This window comes from Amblyomma americanum, chromosome 5 (assembly GCF_052857255.1).
Source record: "Amblyomma americanum isolate KBUSLIRL-KWMA chromosome 5, ASM5285725v1, whole genome shotgun sequence".
In the NCBI taxonomy this organism is placed as follows: Eukaryota; Metazoa; Arthropoda; class Arachnida; order Ixodida; family Ixodidae; genus Amblyomma; species Amblyomma americanum.
The window spans coordinates 182,198,717-182,223,740 of NC_135501.1; the positions used below are offsets into that span (position 1 = coordinate 182,198,717).

Here is a 25,024-nt window from a genome sequence, read left to right on the forward strand (position 1 = left end):
GACGAAGAGCAGAACAATCCAGCACAGAGCTACGGCGTTCATTCTGTAGTGACACGCAGCAATAGAGCTGTGGAAATATTGCCGATAGCTCATAATCAATGACCTTAATTACCAGCATTTACATCATCAAAAAAAATTGCCTGCGATGAACATCTGGAAATTTAACAAACCAAAAGACGGCTCGAGCTGACAGCGCAGGTAATAATCACTATGATTCTGAGTCCGTCACTGTTGAAATGTAAGGGCACTGGGTGTTGTTGCGACTGTTCACTTAATCTCATGCGAAATACAGCTATTCGTGATTCATATTGAAACTTTATGCTGCTCTTTCCAATATATTTAGCTGCACATCGCTTCGTCGCAATAATGACTGAAACTATGACTCTGCTCATAATTATTCCTCGAAACAGTGTTTGCATGCTTTCCAAACGCTTATTTCAATAACTTTCATTTCCTTATCAAGTTATTATAATCTTCATCTTTTTCTGCTTTCCTTGATATGGTTATGAACCCAAATGCTTTTGCTACTCTAGCTTCCACCTTTTAAAGGTAATGTAAAAATCGGTTTCATGTCATACCGATTTATCATCAGCGTCCGAAATGTTCATTGGTGGAAAATGCAACCTTTGGTTAGGCACATTTTACCAAGAATGCCTTCTTAGCGACAAAGAGGGCATTTTCTGATACTCTCTGAAGGAAGGCAATTTTGTGTTCTTCCATTCAAGTATTATATGCCTTCTTGCTTTCAAGAAAACCCCTAATCACAGGTCCTGCTGCTAATTAGAAAAGCACGTTGCTACACTGCGCAAAGGCAGAAGGTTTGATAAAAATGCTTTATTTATCGGCATATAAATCATTTACATATGGACGCCGCAGTGGCTGAGTAGTTATGGCGCTCGGCTGCTGGCCCGAAAGACGCGGGTTCGATCCCGGCCGCGGCGGTCGAATTTCGATGGAGGAGAAATTCAAGAGGCCCGTGTGCTGTGCGATGTCAGTGCACGTTAAAGAACCCCAGGTGGTCGAAATTTCCGGAGCCCTTCACTACGGCGTCCCTCATAGCCTGAGTCGCTTTAGGACGTTAAGTCCCCATACATCAAGCCAACCAAACCATTTATATATTGATAGATACACAAAAAAGAATTACTTTAAAATGAACCATGACATTACTCATCTGCACTATATTTCAAGTACAATTTGCGGTCGGTGGTAAACATAAAATAATATCCTGAACATAAAATATCCTCCTGAGACAACTACTTCCACGGACAACTGCCCATCACGCTACAGTAATCACCAAACGCAGTAGTTCAACGTGAAATGATTGCTCTAGTTTCCACAAAATACAGTTCTAAAGAAATAGCTCCCAATTTGACCGGCAACATGGATGTACTGGCGAAGAAGGAGAAAATAAAGGCGCGTCAAAATGAGCAACAAATTCACAACCATTACTTAAAAACTATCACCTCCTCGGCTGCGAATTTCAATGATCAACAGATTTGAAACATCTCATATAAAAATACAAAAACTCTAAATGGCAACAATACATTAGCTGTACGAATATATTGGCTAGTTTAACTAATACATGACGCTGCATGATAATCACGCCTTGCACGATAATGATAAATAATACCGGAAACATCGCGATGAAAGCGGCAGGGCCTATTCTGGCAGAATTTATAATGTCAGAGTCGCGGAAGAAAACTTTCAGGAGCGCTGGTTTAGAACATTGCCGCACCATTGACCTTTCAACATGAAATAAGTCATCATTCGCGTCATGACCTGTCAACCCAAGAAGCTCTGAAAACATCTATAAAGATATCTTCACACACAGTCACTGCATAGAAGGCAAGTCAGGAAGGGTAGTTTAAATTACACATCATTCATTATGGGAAATTCTGCCTTTAGTGCACTAAGGGAGCTATTACTCACAATATCACAAAACAAACATCTAACTCTGCAGAGAATTAACGACTACGCCCGCATTCTGACCGCATATCTTTAAAAATATTCACAGTGGTATTTGCAATCATATAGATTCCATTACATCAGTACTGCTCACTGGCCCACGGCTTTTAAACTTTCCAAGCTTCTCATCCACGTATGAATTGCGCAGTTTGCTGCATTTTTACTAATATAAACACATTTTTAATCTTCATACATCCTTAAAATAATGCTAATAAATGCAGTATTATATCCTCAATACATATTACACCTCCAAGTCATAAATTTATATTTTACGCCAGCAATCTACAGGGGCAATTCATGTGTTCCATATGCGATCTAGGACAGTTGCAATGCAACTGATTTTAGGCTTAGGACCAACATTACGCGTCGAAAAAAAAAACCGCCTGGCTTTTGCTCACTATCTACATAGAGGGCACTGTCCAAAGAGGAAAATGGATTCAGCACCCAGATACAGTACTGGCCGATCCACCATTGTATGTGCCATTTCAACAAAGGCCAACAACAACAAAAACTCAGACGTCACACTTCACACGATGGCAACGGCCGTCACGTAAAAAAGCAAAAAAGTTTCAGCACGGTCGAAAGCTGCATGCTATACGCTGCAGATTTGCATCCTGTGTGAGGCCTAGTTGTGCCGCTTGGCTGCCTGCTCAGCAGTTGAGAAGGAGTTCTCGCCACGGGTTCCACACTTTCTGCAGTCGTCCGCTACTTCCACAGGTGTTGTTGCCAAGCCGCCTGTGATGGACGTTAGTCAACCCCTGCCTGCTGCAAGAGCATTAGAAAGAACGAAAAAATAGATGCTATTAAAATCTCCTCTTTTCCAACTGCGCTTGGTGCTCCTGCGCAAGAGTATAGAAAAAAAAACTTCCAGTATTGCCGTTTAAAATTGTTTTTTTCTGGCTTGTATTATTCTCTCTAATGTTAGGAAAAAAGTTTTTTTTTTGAAAGCGAAATTTATTGCCCCTGGGCATCAATGATGGGTGAAGGTGTGATGAATAATCTAAATGAATGGAAAAAGGTTAGCTGATTTGATGAAGTTCAGTAGAGAACGATGGTACGGTCCCTGCGTCCAGGCAATGTATGAAGAAGGGTTGCTTGGTGAAAGACCTGCTACCATCAGGTGCAGGATCCTTGTAGGCTTGAAAGCTGGGCAGTCCCACAGTAAGTGATGAATGTCGGCCTCAATGTCCTCGTGTTTACATACCGGACACCCTGGCCGACGAAAAAATTCTCGGTACTGAGGCCACTTCCGATTGATGGCTGGTTGAGGGAAATAGTTGCTTTCATAATCGCGCCTTAGCCTAACCTATGAAAAATGCGCAGCGTTGCCCTCGCATTCAACAAATAATTTACTGGGAGACTAAAACGCTATCTGTATACTTGCGTTTTTTAGAAAGTGCAAATTAAACTGGATAATGTTTCGTTTACTTCCGGTGCGGCTTGTACAACCAAAGCGTTTTTTATCTCTTCCGTGGCAATCTCCACTCACATGTGTATGCCTACTAAAAATTATGCTTTCAGTGATGGCTTCTTGTGCATGTTCTCGTTTCAGCATCAATAAAGGGAGAGCATTTGGTTTCAAGCACGTTGCTACTACCAATCCCGATGGGCAAATTTCGGTACAATAACTCGTGATGGAATTGTGACACATCTGCCCTTACACGCTTGCTTTTGCTAAGTGTAGCACATGCCCTTTAAATGCCGTGAGATGCCATGCAAATTTTCGGGATAAAGGAGTGTCGAGGCTGCTGCGTTACTTCTGGACAATGATAACTGAACTAAATTCCGGTTTGAACGCTCATGCTAACCGTCCTATTATTTACTGGCGCACACGGCATCGTAACCATTTACGCTAAATCTTAGAGTACGTAAATTTATTTTGCTAATATTTGAACCCAATGCTATGAATATTGGCACTGACTATGTATGAAGCAGACCACATGGCTGACTTACTAGTTCAGGATTCCACCTGAAAAAGTGCGGAAGCGCTCCGAAAAATTTCAATTCTCGCTTATTTGATAAAGGAAGTTATCCAGTAACCGTGATACAAATCTCAATTTCTAAAAAATAAATCAAATGAAACAATTTAAATAAATTATTAAATTAAATTTGATTAATTAAAACAATAATGAATCTGGGTTATTCTTTTCTTAATATGTGCGCACGCTTCTAGCGCGGTGCTGGTGTTACTAAACGGGCTGAATTGTGCTGCGTACACAGGGGTTCTAAGGTTGTCGCCACAATTCAGCATTCCTCAAGACAACTGTCATCAGTTCTCGTTCAGTTAGCACTGCACTGCACGAAAGAAGCAGACATTGTACGTGCGTTTGATTGCGAATAACAATGCGCTGGTCTTCTGTGTTCCATTCCAGAGTTTTCCATTTATGTAATTTATATTAGATAAAATGTATGAAATTATTGTGCAGAATAGACAATAAGTTCAAAGAAATTATCGAAGAAATAATATATATATTGCATGTCATAGTGTGCCCAAATTACAACTCAGCTCATTTTTAATTTCAAACAGGAAATAAGCTTTCCAAATGTTTTTCCTTAGCCTGAGTGGCTACTGGTTTCTTTCATATTCATTAGCCACATGCCACTATCTTGTTTCAAACTCCAGTAACTATCTGAAGTAACAATTCGACGCGACGAAAAATCAATGCTTGTACGTAGCTTACCGGGTATTACTGGTATAAGATCATAACCTGCAGGTACTTGAAAGCGTTGGTCAAAGCATGTTCCCAAGAAAGGCCGGTTTGTCTCCCTGAAGCAGCGACAACTAACCTGGCATTCCCAGCCACCTCGCCGAGGACTGCACTGTGTCGGTAAGAAACAAAAAAGCATAAAGGTTAATAGCGGTGCCCTAAGGTGTACTGCAGACTCGGTGGTAAACGCGAAGTGCAAGAGCACTCCTCCGACCTATTGATTCCCTAGTAGAAGAAAAATGATATGTGTTCTCTCAGTCAGCCCTTGCGCTTACTACACATATACAACGCGATCCAATAATTTAGGAGCCGCCGCGGTATCTCGGTAGTTATGGCGCTCGTCTGCTGACCCGAAAGACGCGGGTCCGATCCCGGCCGCGGCGGTCGAATTTCGATGGAGAAGATATTCCAGAGGCCCGTGTACTGTGCGATGTCTGTGCACGTTAAAGAACCCCAGGTGGTCGAAATTTCCGGAACCCTTCACTAAGGCGTCCCTCATAGCCTGAGTCGCTTTCAGACGTAAAATCCCCATCAACCATCAATAATTTTGGAATATGTATACTAAGTAGCACCCCGATGCGGTTTTCGCTGAAATGCGTCGAGAACGTGAATTTCTTTGAAACGAAAATTTTTATTGCCTGAATTACATTCGCCAGAAAAAGATGTCGGACCTGCATTGGAGTAGCGAGAGTAACCTATAGATATATGTCATTAGCCTCCCCTTTTAATTGGGGGCACTGGCAGCTGCCACCAAAGTGGTTGTTTTTTGTTCTCTTTAAAGTGGAAACCTTACTTGCACCGTTGAACGAAAACCCGTCTGTCTGTCTCTCTTTCTCTCTCTCTCTCTCTCTGTGTGTGTGTGTGTGTGTGTGTGTGTGTGTGTGTGTGTGTGTGTGTGTGTGTGTGTGTGTGTGTGTGTGTGTGTGTGTGTGTGTGTGTGTGTGTGTGTGTGTGTGTGTGTGTGTGTGTGTGTGTGTGTGTGTGTGTGTGTGTGTGTGTGTGTGTGTGTGTGTGTGTGTGTGTGTGTGTGTGTGTGTGTGTGTGTGTGTGTGTGTGTGTGTGTGTGTGTGTGTGTGTGTGTGTGTGTGTGTGTGTGTGTGTGTGTGTGTGTGTGTGTGTGTGTGTGTGTGTGTGTGTGTGTGTGTGTGTGTGTGTGTGTGTGTGTGTGTGTGTGTGTGTGTGTGTGTGTGTGTGTGTGTGTGTGTGTGTGTGTGTGTGTGTGTGTGTGTGTGTGTGTGTGTGTGTGTGTGTGTGTGTGTGTGTGTGTGTGTGTGTGTGTGTGTGTGTGTGTGTGTGTGTGTGTGTGTGTGTGTGTGTGTGTGTGTGTGTTTGCGCGCGCGCGCGCGCGTGCGTGTGTGTGTGTGTGTCGCGCTACATATTTCTTCATATCTTTGAATGTTCACAACCTTCTACACCTCGCCAATTTATATGCACTCTAATATCCTTCTATACCACTCTCATAAGGTCGATCACGTGGACACCTGGACTGCTTCCGTAAAGCCGCGCAGTGATTCCAGGTGTGTATGCACATTTTGTCTAACAAATAAATAGATAAATAATTTTCAGCATACCCTTTGTATCAGGGTGGGGAAAAGTGTCCCCTAGACTTTAACTCCTATCGTGCTCAGTTATCTCCTGATTAACCGCCTATTTTCTCCACCCTATTTTTAAACTACTCCCTTGAGCATCTCCACCAATCCTCTAATCACCTTTTACTTCGTTTGTATATTTTTTTAATTGAACACGCCCTGCTTGTTTCGAAACCTCCGTGCGTTTCGGATTCCATATAGTATCGATACTGCATCGGTATAAGCACCTGAAAATTTTTTCCCACCCATCGCTTCTCTCCGTTTGCTTCAAAACTTGCTGCAAACTGCGCCTGATTTCAATCCTCAAGCGCCTGGAACGTTGACCACCCTAAATCACCTTAAACTGCTTTATTAGTGTTTTCATTTGCCTCCCAATGCAAATCTACCGACATTCCTCTGCTTTATATGAAGCGCAGAAGTTGTAGCAGATTCTAAGTACTCCACTGAGTTTGCAAGCTTTAAGCTCGGTACCGTTTCGCCTTTCCAGTTACCCCGAGTAACTTCATATAAGTAATATCCGCACAGCGCACGATTCTTCAGAACAGCTACTTTTGTGTTTGCTTTCTTTATAATTTACACTCTGTAATTTGCTCCCTAATTTCACCCCAAAGTAGAGCGGCGCTATAGCGTCACCTTGCGATGAAACACCTGATAATAAAACGCGTCATTAGTAGCAAACTCTCGTGTATTGCTGCTTTTCTCTGAAAACTCTATCGAGCTACACACTATTTTTTTTTCAGTTTCCAAGCCTTACTTTTTGTACTTTATAGGTAACGCTGTATATTGCGTCATAACCTGCCAAGTAGGACCCTTTTTTGGTCTTTGGGCTCGAAACTGCAGGCCATTTCTTAACGTCACCAAAGGAGTCTAGCTTTTTTTGCACGCTAATTCTTTCAGTGACCGTGGCTTATAATTCACAAAAAAAAATTAACGACGAGTAATTGATTCAAAAAGCATAACAACCTAGTTTACGTGCTGTGAAACACTTCCTTGAAAACAATTCATAGTTTTCTGGTCTGTGTTGTTAAGTCCTAAAAATCGCAGTAATATTTTATTCTTACGGCCACTCCAGATTCGATAGTATAAATTTGCGCAAAGCCGCTTTCTCGTCAAACATAATTTCCTGTATTTTTAAGAAATGTAACCTATTGATTAGGCTATGGTTATTGCATGCCGCCAGTGACTTTCTGGAAACGAGAGACTGCTTGAGCGCTCTCAAATACGCCATCCTTGGTAGTGTCAACCAAAATCCCGAGAAGCACAGGTAATTGGTCCAATATTGGATATATATTGGCAAATACTGGTCCTACAAATGATCAGTGTGAAACCAACCCTTTCCAATATTGGGCCGATTACGTGTGCTACTTGGCAAGGTTACCGCCACCCACTAATTCTCGCTCTGCTGAGAGAGGTTTACATAAAAAGGTCACAAGAGCAATATATTTGATATTTTATGAAAAATATAACAAAAGAATAGGAATCATACGGGCCTGAGGCAGCGGTTGTGTAATTGGAACGGTGGGCCAGGATAAACTTCCCTGAAATGCAGAGATGGTAAGCATGATTAACGCAACAAATTAACATCAAACTCAAAAAAGTGAGCGGCGTCCTAGCTGCTACAGTGTGAGGGCAGTATGCGACCCAGTTCGCATATTATTGCTGAAGTAAGATCTCTGGTAAGAAAGAAATTATGTGTAACTAGGTCACAGTAGAATGTGGCTTCTGAGCGCTCAGGTTTCCACCCAGTATACACCCTTCATCAAAAATAGGAAGGGTAATTTCTAGCGGGTAACTGATTTTTCTTTTTTGCTGTGCAGTTTGTCAGCGAATGCGGGAACTACTGGTCATATATTGCAGTTGTTGCGATGACACATGGTTTCTGGAACGCTCAACATTTATGGCATTCATCCCACGGCATCCTGAAAACAGTGACAAGTTTACATCCTGAAAACAGTGTGGTGCGGTGACGTGGACATATCAAGAGTCGACAGAAATTGCTTAAACAATAATTTGAGAGTACAAGTTTTTATTGTCTGCACTGCACATGTTCCTAACTAATATCTAATGTTTATATTTTTTTTCTCTTGCTGGAACATAATTATTGACAGAAGGTACCATACGTCCTCCGTCTCCGGATGACGACATTTAGGAAAATTGTGCCGAGCCTTTTACACCAATGGCACGTATCGGGTGAGCCGAACGAAGTTGCGCTATTTCCCTCTCATCTCGTTTCCCCGCTTTCAAGAGCTCTTAGGAGTTAAAAAACGCCGCTATTATTTCTGTGGACTTTGTACCGCTGAAAAGCTCCAATGTCTGTAAACCGAGAAATCCCACGAAATATCTGACTCTGATGCCTTGGAAATAGGCTTCGCAGCTGCTAAAACATGCAGGCTAAGAACAATAAATTGACGTTTCAGTTTGCTACCGAGAATCTGCACATTTAAAATAAGGTAAGCAGTAGGCAAATTAACTATGACACTTTAGGTGCGTATTTCAGTTGCTGCATGAAATCACTGAGAGCGAGGCTTCAAGTGAACACCAGGGAAACACCACACTTGATGTCCAGTTCACGTTACCTGAAGTTTCCACGCGCGGGTATATAAGCAGACGACAGGCGGCCAGTGCGCAAACACGCCTTCTTTGTACCGAGAGACTTCCAAAAAGCATATAGTTATAATGGATAGGCACCTTACAGGAACGAGTTTTTTGCGCAGGACCGCCATATACTCCTCTCCAAAGTATTCATGCTTTGAGGATTAGCCGCCAGTCGTGCATGCCCGATGCTTACTTGATGCAGCCGTTAAAGAGGGCGTTTCCTCAATCCACTTAATTTAGGCGGCTGAACTCACTTTATACTTGAATCTGTGCAGTCGTAGTGAGTGACACAGGCTGTTAGTAAAACGACGGCTGTGCCAGTGCCTATCTGAGCGAGTTATAAATGAAATATTATCCTTATGGCTGTGTAGCGCCATAGTTTGCGAACGGGTCTCAAGAGCATCTTTTCAACGGAGAAAACTTGTCATAAATTGGAGAGTTTTTATTTTTGTTTGTTTTTCAATTACCTCCATATTACCGTTGCAGGTAAAGAAGCCTGTCATTGCAACAAAGTCGTGATATCAGAAATCACGGGCACAAAGTTACGCACCAGAATGATGCGGTCGCCTGTCTGGGAAAGGCTTCGCGTAGGGCCGACGTTTCAGCTAACTGTATCTGCTTCCTCCATGTCACTAGTGCTTCATTCTAAGTCGCTTTATCTGGAAATTCGTTTGTCTACCGTTTGCATTAACCAAAAGAGCTAACTTTGTTGCCAATAATCGACCACGACTGCTGCTGGCTTCCTCGAACTTCTGTGTTGACCGGGTTACATCAGCACATTTCCCTTATTGTACGTGCATTCTGTATTGCGTGCAGAAGTCGCTTTGATATCACTGCAGCCAGACCTACAAACTTATGAATTTGATCTCTCAAATCTCCGAACTTGCGCACACGAATCGTTTCGGGCTAGCTAGCCCTCGACACGAAAGGGGCCGTTGGTTCCCATTTGATTGAAATTTAAAAATTTGAAAAAGTGTATCGCTCATTAGTGTTAAATTGAAAAGATATGAAATGAAGCCGCTCGTTTCGATTTTCTCTGTCAATGAGGTACTCAAGCACAATTTTTCATGCATGAATAATCAATGGGCAGCGCAAAAACGACACGGCACACAAGTATATCACAGAAGACAGGACGGGCGCTGAAGAACACCCATCCTCTGTTCACTGTTACTTCTGTGTTCGCTTAGTGTTTTGCCCTGCCCTCGCATCATTCAAGTATGAACCAACTTCCGCAAGCACAATTTTTAATCGAAAACATTTCCTCGGTGCTCTTCCTGTCCTCACATAAATTTCTGAGTACTGTGTCGCATTTCGCGCTGCCCTGTTGTGATTCAAGTCTGGGATAACTAACCCAAACACAAATTTTCTTCAAAATTATTTCTTCAGCGCCCGTCCTGCCCTCGGTGTTATTTCTGTGTTCCATGTCATGTTTTGCGCTGCCCTCTTATGATTAAAGTCTGGACCAACTAGCTCAAACACAAATTTTAATCGAAAAATTTCTTCAGTGCTCGTCCTGTATTCAGTGTTATTTTTTTTGTTCCATGTCACGTTTCGCGCTGCCTTCTTACGATTCAAGTATGAACCAATTAGCTCTAACTGAAATTTAAGTTGAAAACATTTCTTCAGTGCCCGACCTGTCTTCAGTGTTATTTCTGTTCCATGTCATATTTCGCACTGCCCTCATATGATTCAAGTCTGGACAACTAGCACAAACACGAATTTTAATCGAAAATAATTATTCAGTGCCCGTCCTGCCTTCAGCGTTATTTCTGTATTTCATGTCGTGTTTCGCGCTATCTTCTTATGATTCAAGTATGAACCAACTAGCTGAAACTGAAATTTTGATCGAAAACATTTCTTCAGTGCTCGTCATTCAATGTCATTTCTGAGTTCTGTGCCATCTTTCGCGCTGCCTTGTTATGACTGAAGTCTGGACCAACTTTCTCAAACACGAATTTTAATCGAAAATATTTCTTCCGTGCCCGTCGTATTCTGTGTTATTTCTCTGTTGCATGTCATGTTTCGAGTTGCCCTTTTATGATTCTAGTATGAACCAACTATCTCGAACTGAAATTTTAATCGAAAACTTTTCTTCAGTGCCCGTCCTTTAGTGTCATTTTTGTGTTCTGTGTCATGTCTCGCGCTGCCCTTTTATGATTCAAATATAAACCAATTAGCTCGAACACAAATTTTAATTCAAAACATTTCTACAGTGTCCGTCCTGTCCTCTGTGTTATTTCTGAGTTCTGTGGCACGTTTGCGCTGCAATCTTATAATTCAAGTATGGGCCAACTAGCTCGAACTGAAATTTTAATCGAAAACATTTCTTCAGTGTTCGTCCTTCACTGTTATTTCTGAGTTCTGTGTCATGTTTCGCGCTGCCTTTTTATTATTTAACTATGAACCAACTAGCTCAAACGCAAATTTTAATCGAAAACATTTCTTCAGTGCCCATCTTGTCTTCAGTGTTATTTCTCTTATCCATGAAATGTTTCGCGCTGCCCTTTTATGATTCAAGTATGAACCAACTTTCTCGAACTGAAATTTTAATCGAGAACATTTCTTCGGTGCTCGTCCTTCAGTGTTATTTCTGCTTTTTGTGTCATGTTTCGCGCTGCCCTTTTATGATTCAAATATGAACCAACTAGCTCAAACACAAATCTTAATCTAAAATATTTCTTCAGCGCCCGTCCTGTCTTCAGTGTTATTTCTCTGTTGCATGTCATGTTTCTCGCTGCCCTTTTAAGATTCAAGTATGAACCAACAAGCTCGGACTGAAATTTTAATCGAGAACATTTCTTCAGTGCTCGTCCTTCAGTGTTATTTCTTTGTTTCATCTCGTGTTTCGTGCTGCCCTCTTATGATTCAAGTATGAACCAATTAGCTCAAACACAAATTTTAATCGAAAACATTTCTTTAGTGCACGTCCTTTCCTCATTGCTATTCTGAGTTCTATGTGATTTCGCGCTGCAATCTTATAATTCCAGTATGGGCCAACTAGCTCGAACCGAAATTTTAATCCAAGACATTTCTTAAGTGTCCCTCCTGTCCTCAGTGTTATTCCTGAGTTCTCTGGCATGTTTCGCGCTGTAGTCTTACTATTCAAGTATGGGCCAACTAGCTCAGACTGAAATTTTAATAGAAAACACTTCTTCAGTGTCCGTCCTGTCCTCAGCGTCATTTCTGAGTTCGGTGACATGTTTCGCACTGCAATCTTATGATTCAAGTATGAACAAACTAGCTCGGACTGAAATTTTAATCGAAGACATTTCTTCAGTGTCCGTCCTGTCCTCAGGTTTATTTGTGAGTTCTGTGTCATGTTTCGCACTGCCGTCATACGATTCAAGTCTGGACCAACTAGCTCAAACACAAATTTTAATCAAAAACATTTCTTCGGTGGCCGTCCTCTCTTCAGTGTTGTGTCTGTGTTCCATGTCGTCTTTCGCGCTGTCCTATTATTATTCAAGTATCAAAAAACTAGCTCGAACTGAAATTTTAATCGAAAACATTTCTTCAGTGCTCGTCCTGTCTTCACTGTTATTTCTTTGTTCCGTGTCGTGTTTCGCGCTGCCCTTTTATTATTGAAGTGTGCACCAACAAGCTCTAACTGAAATTTTATTCGAAGACATTTCTTCGGTGCTCGTCCTGTCTTCAGTGTTATTTCTTGGTTCTATGTCGCGTTTCGCGCTGATCTCTTATGATTCAAGTGTGAACCAACTAGCTCGAACGGAAATTTTAATCGGAAACGTACCCGCGTAACAGCTGAAATGACAGTGCGCGTATACGTGTTCGTATGCGCGCGCGTGTGCGCGTGTCTGTGTACGCGCGGAAGCGACTGGATGGCCTGGCGCACGTACGGAAGTACGTACTGCGTATGGGTTCGCATCTTTCTGTCCAGCCTCGCACGTTGCTTACACCATTTCTCTTTTGTGTGCATGTATTATTATAGACGCAGCACGATGGATCGCTTCCATAAGAGGCAGATTGTGAGATGTTTTATAATACGTGGGCGATCGCAACGTTTGTGGCTCGCTGCGACATCAGTACCTCCGCTTACGACAGCGACTGGGGTTGAGGTCGCCGTCAGCCCACACCTTCGCCTGCCACTTAGCCTCTGACCGTCACGTCACCGTCCGCCGAAAGTGAACGCGATTGAGTTCAAATATAGATCAGGCAACTTTTGGCGGACAACCGAAGTCACTTTTCGATAGGACGGAAGCAGCCTGAATCACGCGTATGGACTGTAAAAGATCGTCTCGAGCGGTAGTCTGAATAACCTGTCTAATTAATTGTTGCCTCTTCGAAGTACCCCTTGAATCAGTGACGGTCGACCGGCCTGCGCCCCTTTAAACAACGCAACGGAATGAACGGTGTCAAATTCTTCACCACTTTTGGAATTAACAAAGTTCATAGCCGCTCCACGAGATGTGCCACTTGGAGCAAATACACAGCGTGCAATGCAGCTAGCACAATCTCGCGCATATGTGAAAACACGCGACAAACACCAACGCGTACATGGCCGCAGCAGACAAGTTTCTGCACTTTTGCACTAGATTTGGCCGCTGCACCGACAGCACTAGTGTCGGGCTACACTCGCGCCGCAAGAACTGGCACTACACTGACACGGCACTTTTGTGAACTAGTGCGGAAAGTGCAGCCAAATCGAGGAGACCTTATTTCACACACAAATTTCAATCGAAAACATTTCTTCAGTGCTCGTCCTGTCTATTGTGTTATTTTTTGTTTCACTTCGTGTTTCGCGCTGCCCTCTTTATGATTCAAGCGTAAACCAACTAGCTCGAAATGAAATTTCAATCGAAAATATTTTTTCAGTGCTCGTCCTGTCTTCAGTGTTTCTGAGTTCTGTGTAGTGTTTCGCGCTGCCCTTTTATGACTCAAGTCTGGACCAACTAGCTCAAACACGAATATTAATCGAAAACATTTATTCAGTGCTCGTCCTTCAATGTTATTTCCAAGATCTGTGTCATGTTTCGATGACCTTTTATGACCCAAGTCTGCACCAACTAGTTCACACACAAATTTCAATCGAAAACATTTCTTCAGTGCTCGTCCTTTCTTCAGGGTTAATTCTTTGTTTCATCTCGTGTTTCGTGCTGTCCTCTTATGATTCAAGGATGAACCAACTTGCTCGAACTGAAATTTCAATCGAAAACATTTATTCAGTGCTCGTCCTGTCTTCAGTGTTATTTCTTTGTTTCATCTCGTGTTTCGTGCTGTCCTTCTATGTTTCAAGGATGAACCAACTAGCTCGAACTGAAATTCCAATCGAAAACATTTCTTCCGTGCTCGTCCTGTCTTCAGTGTTATTTCTTTGTTTCATCTCGTGTTTCGTGCTGTCCTCTTATGATTCAAGGATGAACCAACTAGCTCGAACTGAAATTTTAAACTAAAACATTTCTTTGGTGCTCGTCCTGTCTTCTGTGTTATTTCTACCTTCTAAGTCGTGTTTCGCGCTGCCCTCTTTATGATTCAAGCATAAACCAACTAGCTCGAAATGAAATTTCAATCGAAAATATTTTTTCAGTGCTCGTCCTGTCTTCAGTTTTATTTCTGAGTTCTGTGTAGTGTTTCGCGCTGCCCTTTTATGATTCAAGTCTGGACCAACTAGCTCAAACACAAAATTTAATCGAAAACATTTCTTCAGTGCTCGTCCTTCAATGTTATTTCCAAGTTCTGTGTCATGTTTCGATGACCTTTTATGACTCAAGTCTGCACCAACTAGTTCACACACAAATTTCAATCGAAAACATTTCTTCAGTGCTCATGCTGTCTTCAGTGATATTTCTTTGTTTCATCTCGTGTTTCGTGCTGTCCTCTTACGATTCAAAGATGAACCAACTAGCTCTAACTGAAACTTTAATCGAAAACATTTCTTTGGTGCTCGTCCTGTCTTCTGTGTTATTTCTACCTTCTAAGTCGTGTTTCGCGCTGCCCTCTTTATGATTCAAGCATAAACCAACAAGCTCGAAATGAAATTTCAATCGGAAATATTTTTTCAGTGCTCGTCCGGTCTTCACTGTTATTTCTGAGTTCGGTGTAGTGTTTCGCGCTGCCCTTTTATGATTCAAGTCAGGACCAACCAGCTCAGCCGCGAATTTTAATCGAAAATATTTCTTCAATGCTCGTCCTCTCTTCTGTGTTATTTCTGTGTTCTATGTCGTGTTTCGCGCAGCCCTCTTATGAATCAAGCGTAAACACACTAGCTCGAAATAAAACTTCAATCGAAAACATTTCTTCAGTGCTCGTCCTGTGTTCAGTGTTATTTCTGTGTTCCGTGTCGTGTTTCGCACTGCCCTTTTATGATTCAAGTCAGGACCAACTAGCTCAGCCACGAATTTTAATCTAAAATATTTCTTCACTGCTTGTCCTCTCTTCTGTGTTATTTATGTGTTCTATGTCGTGTTTCGCGCAGCCCTCTTATGATTCAAGCGTATAATAACTAGCTCGAAGAAAATTTCAGTCGAAAACATTTCTTCAGTGCTCGTCCTATCTTCAATGTTATTTCTGTGTTCCGTGTCGTGTTTCGCACTGCCCTTTTATGATTCAAGTCAGGACCAACTAGCTCAGCCACGAATTTTAATCGAAAATATTTCTTCACTGCTCGTCCTCTGTTCTGTGTTATTTCTGTGTTCTATGTCGTGTTTCGCGCAGCCCTCTTATGATTCAAGCGTAAAATAACTAGCTCGAAATAAAATTTCAATCGAAAACATTTCTTCAGTGCTCGTCCTATCTTCAATGTTATTTCTGTGTTCCGTGTCGTGTTTCGCACTGCCCTTTTATGATTCAAGTCAGGACCAACCAGCTCAGCCACGAATTTTAATCTAAAATATTTCTTCACTGTTCGTCCTCTCTTCTGTGTTATTTGTGTGTTCTATGTCGTGTTTCGCGCAGCCCTATTATGATTCAAGCGTAAGATAACTAGCTCGAAATAAAATTTCAATCGAAAACATTTCTTCATTGCTCGTCCTATCTTCAATGTTATTTCTGTGTTCCGTGTCGTGTTTCGCATCTGCCCTTTTATGATTCAAGTCAGGACCAACCAGCTCAGCCACGAATTTTAATCTAAAATATTTCTTCACTGCTCGTCCTCTCTTCTGTGTTATTTGTGTGTTCTATGTCGTGTTTCGCGCAGCCCTATTATGATTCAAGCGTAAAATAACTAGCTCGAAATAAAATTTCAATCGAAAACATTTCTTCATTGCTCGTCCTATCTTCAATGTTATTTCTGTGTTCCGTGTCGTGTTTCGCATCTGCCCTTTTATGATTCAAGTCAGGACCAACCAGCTCAGCCACGAATTTTAATCTAAAATATTTCTTCACTGCTCGTCCTCTCTTCTGTGTTATTTGTGTGTTCTATGTCGTGTTTCGCGCAGCCCTATTATGATTCAAGCGTAAAATAACCAGCTCGAAATAAAATTTCAATCGAAAACATTTCTTCAGTGCTCGTCCTATCTTCAATGTTATTTCTGTGTTCCGTGTGTTGTTTCGCATCTGCCCTTTTATGATTCAAGTCAGGACCAACCAGCTCAGCCACGAATTTTAATCTAAAATATTTCTTCACTGCTCGTCCTCTCTTCTGTGTTATTTGTGTGTTCTATGTCGTGTTTCGCGCAGCCCTCTTATGATTCAAGCGTAAAATAACTAGCTCGAAATAAAATTTCAATCGAAAACATTTCTTCAGTGCTCGTCCTATCTTCAATGTTATTTCTGTGTTCCGTGTCGTGTTTCGCACTGCCCTTTTATGATTCAAGTCAGGACCAACCAGCTCAGCCAAGAATTTTAATCGAAAATATTTCTTCACTGCTCGTCCTCTCTTCTGTGTTACTTCTGTGTTCTATGTCGTGTTTCGCGCAGCCCTCTTATGATTCAAACATAAAATACCTAGCTCGAAATAAAATTTCAATCGAAAACATTTCTTCAGTGCTCGTCCTATCTTCAATGTTATTTCTGTGTTCCCTGTCGTGTTTCGCACTGCCCTTTTATGATTCAAGTCAGGACCAACTAGCTCAGCCAAGAATTTTAATCGAAAATATTTCTTCAATGCTCGTCCTCTCTTCTGTGTTATTTCTGTGTCCTATGTCGTGTTTCGCGCTGCCCTCTTATGATTCAAACATAAAATAACTAGCTCGAAATAAAATTTCAATCGAAAACATTTCTTCATTGCTCGTCCTATCTTCAATGTTATTTCTGTGTTCCGTGTCGTGTTTCGCACTGCCCTTTTACGATTCAAGTCAGGACCAACTAGCTCAGCCAAGAATTTTAATCGAAAATATTTCTTCAATGCTCGTCCTCTCTTCTGTGTTATTTCTGTGTTCTATGTCGTGTTTCGCGCTGCCCTCTTATGATTCAAACATAATATAACTAGCTCGAAATAAAATTTAAATCGAAAACATTTCTTCACTGCTCGTCCTATCTTCAATGTTATTTCTGTGTTCCGTGTCGTGTTTCGCACTGCCCTTTTATGATTCAAGTCAGGACCAACTAGCTCAGCCAAGAATTTTAATCGAAAATATTTCTTCACTGCTCGTCCTCTCTTCTGTGTTATTTGTGTGTTCTATGTCGTGTTTCGCGCAGCCCTCTTATGATTCAAGGGTAAAATAACTAGCTCGAAATAAAATTTCAATCGAAAACATTTCTTCAGTGCTCGTCCTATCTTCAATTTTATTTCTGTGTTCCGTGTCGTGTTTCGCACTGCCCTTTTATGATTCAAGTCAGGACCAACTAGCTCAGCCACGAATTTTAATCGAAAATATTTCTTCACTGCTCGTCCTCTGTTCTGTGTTATTTCTGTGTTCTATGTCGTGTTTCGCGCAGCCCTCTTATGATTCAAGCGTAAAATAACCAGCTCGAAATAAAATTTCAATCGAAAACATTTCTTCAGTGCTCGTCCTATCTTCAATGTTATTTCTGTGTTCCGTGTCGTGTTTCGCAACTGCCCTTTTATGATTCAAGTCAGGACCAACTAGCTCAGCCAAGAATTTTAATAGAAAATATTTCTTCACTGCTCGTCCTCTCTTCTGTGTTATTTGTTTGTTCTATGTCGTGTTTCGCGCAGCCCTCTTATGATTCAAGCGTAAAATAACTAGCTCGAAATAAAATTTCAATCGAAAACATTTCTTCAGTGCTCGTCCTATCTTCAATATTATTTCTGTGTTCCGTGTCGTGTTTCGCACTGCCCTTTTATGACTCAAGTCAGGACCAACCAGCTCAGCCACGAATTTTAATCTAAAATATTTCTTCACTGCTCATCCTCTCTTCTGTGTTATTTGTGTGTTCTATGTCGTGTTTCGCGCAGCCCTATTATGATTCAAGCGTAAAATAACTAGCTCGAAATAAAATTTCAATCGAAAACATTTCTTAAGTGCTCTTCCTATCTTCAATATTATTTCTGTGTTCCGTGTCGTGTTTCGCACTGCCCTTTTATGATTCAAGTCAGGACCAACCAGCTCAGCCACGAATTTTAATCTAAAATATTTCTTCACTGCTCATCCTCTCTTCTGTGTTATTTGTGTGTTCTATGTCGTGTTTCGCGCAGCCCTATTATGATTCAAGCGTAAAATAACTAGCTCGAAATAAAATTTCAATCGAAAACATTTCTTCATTGCTCGTCCTATCTTCAATGTTATTTCTGTGTTCCGTGTCGTGTTTCGCACTGCCCTTTTATGATTCAAGTCAGGACCAACTAGCTCAGCCAAGAATTTTAATCGAAAATATTTCTTCAATGCTCGTCCTCTCTTCTGTGTTATTTCTGTGTTCTATGTCGTGTTTCGCGCTGCCCTCTTATGATTCAAACATAAAATAACTAGCTCGAAATAAAATTTCAATCGAAAACATTCCTTCATTGCTCGTCCTATCTTCAATATTATTTCTGTGTTCCGTGTCGTGTTTCGCAGCTGCCCTTTTATGATTCAAGTCAGGACTAACTAGCTCAGCCAAGAATTTTAATCGAAAATATTTCGTCAATGCTCGTCCTCTCTTCTGTGTTATTTCTGTGTTCTATGTCGTGTTTCGCGCTGCCCTCTTATGATTCAAGCGTAAAACAACTAGCTCGAAATAAAATTTCAATCGAAAACATTCCTTCATTGCTCGTCCTATCTTCAATGTTATTTCTGTGTTCCGTGTCGTGTTTCGCACTGCCCTTTTATGATTCAAGTCAGGACCAACTAGCTCAGCCAAGAATTTTAATCGAAAATATTTCTTCAATGCTCGTCCTCTCTTCTGTGTTATTTCTGTGTTCTCTGTCGTGTTTCGCGCTGCCCTCTTATGATTCAAGCGTAAAACAACTAGCTCGAAATAAAATTTCAATCGAAAACATTCCTTCATTGCTCGTCCTATCTTCAATGTTATTTCTGTGTTCCGTGTCGTGTTTCGCACTGCCCTTTTATGATTCAAGTCAGGACCAACTAGCTCAGCCAAAAATTTTAATCGAAAATATTTCTTCAATGCTCGTCCTCTCTTCTGTGTTATTTCTGTGTTCTATGTCGTGTTTCGCGCTGCCCTCTTATGATTCAAGCGTAAAACAACTAGCTCGAAATAAAATTTCAATCGAAAACATTCCTTCATTGCTCGTCCTATCTTCAATGTTATTTCTGTGTTCCTTGTCGTGTTTCGCAGCTGCCCTTTTATGATTCAAGTCAGGACTAACTAGCTCAGCCAAGAATTTTAATCGAAAATATTTTTTCAATGCTCGTCCTCTCTTCTGTGTTATTTCTGTGTTCTATGTCGTGTTTCGCGCTGCCCTCTTATGATTCAAGCGTAAAACAACTAGCTCGAAATAAAATTTCAATCGAAAACATTCCTTCATTGCTCGTCCTATCTTCAATGTTATTTCTGTGTTCCGTGTCGTGTTTCGCAGCTGCCCTTTTATGATTCAAGTCAGGACTAACTAGCTCAGCCAAGAATTTTAATCGAAAATATTTCTTCAATGCTCGTCCTCTCTTCTGTGTTATTTGTGTGTTCTATGTCGTGTTTCGCGCAGCCCTCTTATGAATCAAGCGTAAAACAACTAGCTCGAAATAAAATTTCAATCGAAAACATTTCTTCATTGCTCGTCCTATCTTCAATGTTATTTCTGTGTTCCGTGTCGTGTTTCGCACTGCCCTTTTATGATTCAAGTCAGGACCAACTAGCTCAGCCAAGAATTTAGTCGAAAATATTTCTTCAATGCTCGTCCTCTCTTCTGTGTTATTTCTGTGTTCTATGTCGTGTTTCGCGCTGCCCTCTTATGATTCAAGCGTAAAACAACTAGCTCGAAATAAAATTTCAATCGAAAACATTCCTTCATTGCTCGTCCTATCTTCAATGTTATTTCTGTGTTCCGTGTCGTGTTTCGCACTGCCCTTTTATGATTCAAGTCAGGACCAACTAGCTCAGCCAAGAATTTTAATCGAAAATATTTCTTCAATGCTCGTCCTCTCTTCTGTGTTATTTCTGTGTTCTATGTCGTGTTTCGCGCTGCCCTCTTATGATTCAAGCGTAAAACAACTAGCTCGAAATAAAATTTCAATCGAAAACATTCCTTCATTGCTCGTCCTATCTTCAATGTTATTTCTGTGTTCCGTGTCGTGTTTCGCAGCTGCCCTTTTATGATTCAAGTCAGGACTAACTAGCTCAGCCAAGAATTTTAATCGAAAATATTTCTTCAATGCTCGTCCTCTCTTCTGTGTTATTTCTGTGTTCTATGTCGTGTTTCGCGCTGCCCTCTTATGATTCAAGCGTAAAACAACTAGCTCGAAATAAAATTTCAATCGAAAACATTCCTTCATTGCTCGTCCTATCTTCAATGTTATTTCTGTGTTCCGTGTCGTGTTTCGCAGCTGCCCTTTTATGATTCAAGTCAGGACTAACTAGCTCAGCCAAGAATTTTAATCGAAAATATTTCTTCAATGCTCGTCCTCTCTTCTGTGTTATTTGTGTGTTCTATGTCGTGTTTCGCGCAGCCCTCTTATGAATCAAGCGTAAAACAACTAGCTCGAAATAAAATTTCAATCGAAAACATTTCTTCATTGCTCGTCCTATCTTCAATGTTATTTCTGTGTTCCGTGTCGTGTTTCGCACTGCCCTTTTATGATTCAAGTCAGGACCAACTAGCTCAGCCAAGAATTTTAATCGAAAATATTTCTTCAATGCTCGTCCTCTCTTCTGTGTTATTTCTGTGTTCTATGTCGTGTTTCGCGCTGCCCTCTTATGATTCAAGCGTAAAACAACTAGCTCGAAATAAAATTTCAATCGAAAACATTCCTTCATTGCTCGTCCTATCTTCAATGTTATTTCTATGTTCCGTGTCGTGTTTCGCAGCTGCCCTTTTATGATTCAAGTCAGGACCAACTAGCTCAGCCAAGAATTTTAATCGAAAATATTTCTTCAATGCTCGTCCTCTCTTCTGTGTTATTTGTGTGTTCTATGTCGTGTTTCGCGCAGCCCTCTTATGAATCAAGCGTAAAACAACTAGCTCGAAATAAAATTTCAATCGAAAACATTTCTTCATTGCTCGTCCTATCTTCAATGTTATTTCTGTGTTCCGTGTCGTGTTTCGCACTGCCCTTTTATGATTCAAGTCAGGACCAACTAGCTCAGCCAAGAATTTTAATCGAAAATATTTCTTCAATGCTCGTCCTCTCTTCTGTGTTATTTCTGTGTTCTATGTCGTGTTTCGCGCTGCCCTCTTATGATTCAAGCGTAAAACAACTAGCTCGAAATAAAATTTCAATCGAAAACATTTCTTCATTGCTCCTCCTATCTTCAATGTTATTTCTGTGTTCCGTGTCGTGTTTCGCACTGCCCTTTTATGATTCAAGTCAGGACCAACTAGCTCAGCCAAGAATTTTAATCGAAAATATTTCTTCAATGCTCGTCCTCTCTTCTGTGTTATTTGTGTGTTCTATGTCGTGTTTCGCGCAGCCCTCTTATGAATCAAGCGTAAAACAACTAGCTCGAAATAAAATTTCAATCGAAAACATTTCTTCATTGCTCGTCCTATCTTCAATGTTATTTCTGTGTTCCGTGTCGTGTTTCGCACTGCCCTTTTATGATTCAAGTCTGGACCAACTAGCTCAGCCAAGAATTTTAATCGAAAATATTTATTCAATGCTCGTCCTCTCTTCTGTGTTATTTCTGTGTTCTATGTCGTGTTTCGCGCTGCCCTCTTATGATTCAAGCGTAAAACAACTAGCTCGAAATAAAATTTCAATCGAAAACATTCCTTCATTGCTCGTCCTATCTTCAATGTTATTTCTGTGTTCCGTGTCGTGTTTCGCAGCTGCCCTTTTATGATTCAAGTCAGGACTAACTAGCTCAGCCAAGAATTTTAATCGAAAATATTTCTTCAATGCTCGTCCTCTCTTCTGTGTTATTTCTGTGTTCTATGTCGTGTTTCGCGCTGCCCTCTTATGATTCAAGCGTAAAACAACTAGCTCGAAATAAAATTTCAATCGAAAACATTCCTTCATTGCTCGTCCTTTCTTCAATGTTATTTCTGTGTTCCGTGTCGTGTTTCGCATCTGCCCTTTTATGATTCAAGTCAGGACCAACTAGCTCAGCCAAGAATTTTAATCGAAAATATTTCTTCAATGCTCGTCCTCTCTTCTGTGTTATTTGTGTGTTCTATGTCGTGTTTCGCGCAGCCCTCTTATGATTCAAGCGTAAAACAACTAGCTCGAAATAAAATTTCAATCGAAAACATTCCTTCATTGCTCGTCCTATCTTCAATGTTATTTCTGTGTTCCGTGTCGTGTTTCGCACTGCCCTTTTATGATTCAAGTCGGGACCAACTAGCTCAGCCAAGAATTTTAATCGAAAATATTTCTTCAATGCTCGTCCTCTCTTCTGTGTTATTTCTGTGTTCTATGTCGTGTTTCGCGCTGCCCTCTTATGATTCAAACATAAAATAACTAGCTCGAAATAAAATTTCAATCGAAAACATTTCTTCAGTGCTCGTCCTGTCTTCAGTGCTATTTCTGTGTTGCATGTTGTGTCTCGCGCTGCCCTTTTATGATTCAAGTCAGGACAAACTATATCAAACACAAATTCTAATCGAAAATATTTCTTCAGTGCTCGTCCTATATTCAGCGTTTTTTCTGTGCTGTAAGTCGTGTTTCGCGCTGCCCTCTTATGATTCAAGCATAAGCCAACTAGCTCGAATTGAAATTTATATCGAAAACATTTCTTCAGTGCTCGTCCTGTCCTCGGTGTTGCGTTTTGTGCGGCCGTCTTATGATTCAAGCATCAGCCAGCTAGATCAAACTCAAAATTTTAATCAAAAACGTTTCCTCAGTACCCGCTTGTTTTCAGTGTTCCATGTCAGTTTTTTTTTCTGCAGTGTTATGATTCAAGTATCAATCAGCTAGGTAATACACAAATTTCATTCGAAAACAATATTATAGTCATTGCCTGACAGGGCACGAAGCTTTCACTCGGCTGCAGAAGCGCATGCGGCCGCGTCGCGCAGTCTTTTTCCAGTGTCGCTTCTCTTGTCGCTCGGTTCTATACGCACGCAATGAACGAAAGCACATCTTCGTTGATGTACCTTCGTCGCTGGTGTCCAAGTGGCTATCATGAAGCTTACTATTAAGTTGAGTCTGTACACTACTACGTTAGCCAGTCGTTGGTCGTCCTGGCGTCGTCGTTGGTCTGTTGGAAAGACCGGTCCGTCAGCAACGCCATCTGCAAACCGACCAGGCCATCGACCATCGATATGCGTTGCACCTGCCTATTGTCACCGGACCCAAACTATACTGACGAAAACCTACATTAGTGTTGTCACTTTCGCGTCGCTAGTCAGTCACTTATTAGGGACGACCGTTATTTCGGTGAGCAACGAAAGTGAATGGTACAAGATGCCTGGTTGCGCCCATTGCAGAAACGATATGAGGCAACGATGTTGCGTGTATGCCCTTTTGACGTCATGCGAGCATTGGATACGGCGGTCGCTTCCGGTGGGCATTCTTCCCATATCACTGTTTCGCTCGCGTTTTTTTTTTTTACATGCAGCACGTCCAGGGCACTGAATACTTAGAAATGACATCATTGGCTGTTGCATTATTTCCTGAAGTACAAAACTAGAGTACGTAAAACTACCATTTCATGGCCCCCCTACGTAAGATGACACAATTGGCTCTCAAATAAGAGCAGCTCTCTCGGGCTGTGGTCTCGTTTCATGGTATATCGAAGTTGGTGGCCGCTAATACAAACATACTCACGCCACTTGAACAGTGAGGAACAAGAGTACGATGTAGAGGAGATCGATGCGGCTCATTCTCTGTTATGCACCACGACACGCATGTTAGCAACTGCGTAAAAGCTTACTTTAGGATTCCTCATTTTTATATACCATTCTACGAAGAACACTAGCTCATTGCATTACTTGATTACTCGGCAACAAAGTGAATTTTGAAGAAGGCAATTCTGCGAGCAAACGCATAAATTTCAAAACAGCATTTCATTATTCTCTGCGTTCGCTGCATAGACGCGAAATCTCCAAGAGCACTTAGTATGTATTCGTTTCTTGAATATTACCATGTAAAATGGCTTACGGCAATATTTCTAGAACTATTGATTATGCATTAATGCAAGTTACTTTGGTTGACAAAAACGAATTGTAGATCAATTCAGCCTTTGTTTATGTTTCGAAATGTTCTTTTAAACTTTCACAGCGCTTCTTAAAATCACTTTCGTGATTCTATTGCAACAAAATACCGTATATCATTTTCTCTGCAGTTAATAGCTTGAACAGAATATTATTGAACATGTCTTGTTTTTTTTCCTGCAGCCAAGAGCGTAGTTGAGAGTGCTTCCAAAATGCTTTTCTCAGATGAAGGATAATAGTGGTACCAAGTCTTGTATAGATATAAATAAATGTGTTAATTTAATCAGAAGGAAAGTGCATATTTTTTTCCGTTCGCATTTCAGATGTCATGGCCTTTCTAGTTTAAAGATCTATGTCCTTGCAATCTGCAATTCTTATATTAAAAGCGCTGTCAAAGTTGATGACCCCATTGACCCGAGCGTGGGAGAATGCTGTCCTTAATTGGGCTGACAAAGCAAACAACGAATGTCCTGTGAGCATCAGACCATAACGGCGAAAGTCGTTCATTTTTGTCGGAAACTTCTGCAACTTGAAACAGGGGCGAATGGCAGTGTCTACCAAGA

At 41.2% G+C, this 25,024-nt stretch overlaps 1 long non-coding RNA gene across 1 annotated transcript; it reads right to left on the bottom strand.

Annotated features, from left to right (window-relative positions):
• Nucleotides 1-814: 814 nt before the first annotated feature.
• LOC144135384 (uncharacterized) lies at nt 815-24,221 on the bottom strand. Its single transcript, XR_013315490.1, has 4 exons — nt 24,076-24,221; nt 7,749-7,800; nt 4,647-4,785; nt 815-2,727 (listed from the first exon to the last, which is right to left on the bottom strand). It is a non-coding gene; the product is annotated as an uncharacterized LOC144135384 (long non-coding RNA).
• Nucleotides 24,222-25,024: the final 803 nt, after the last annotated feature.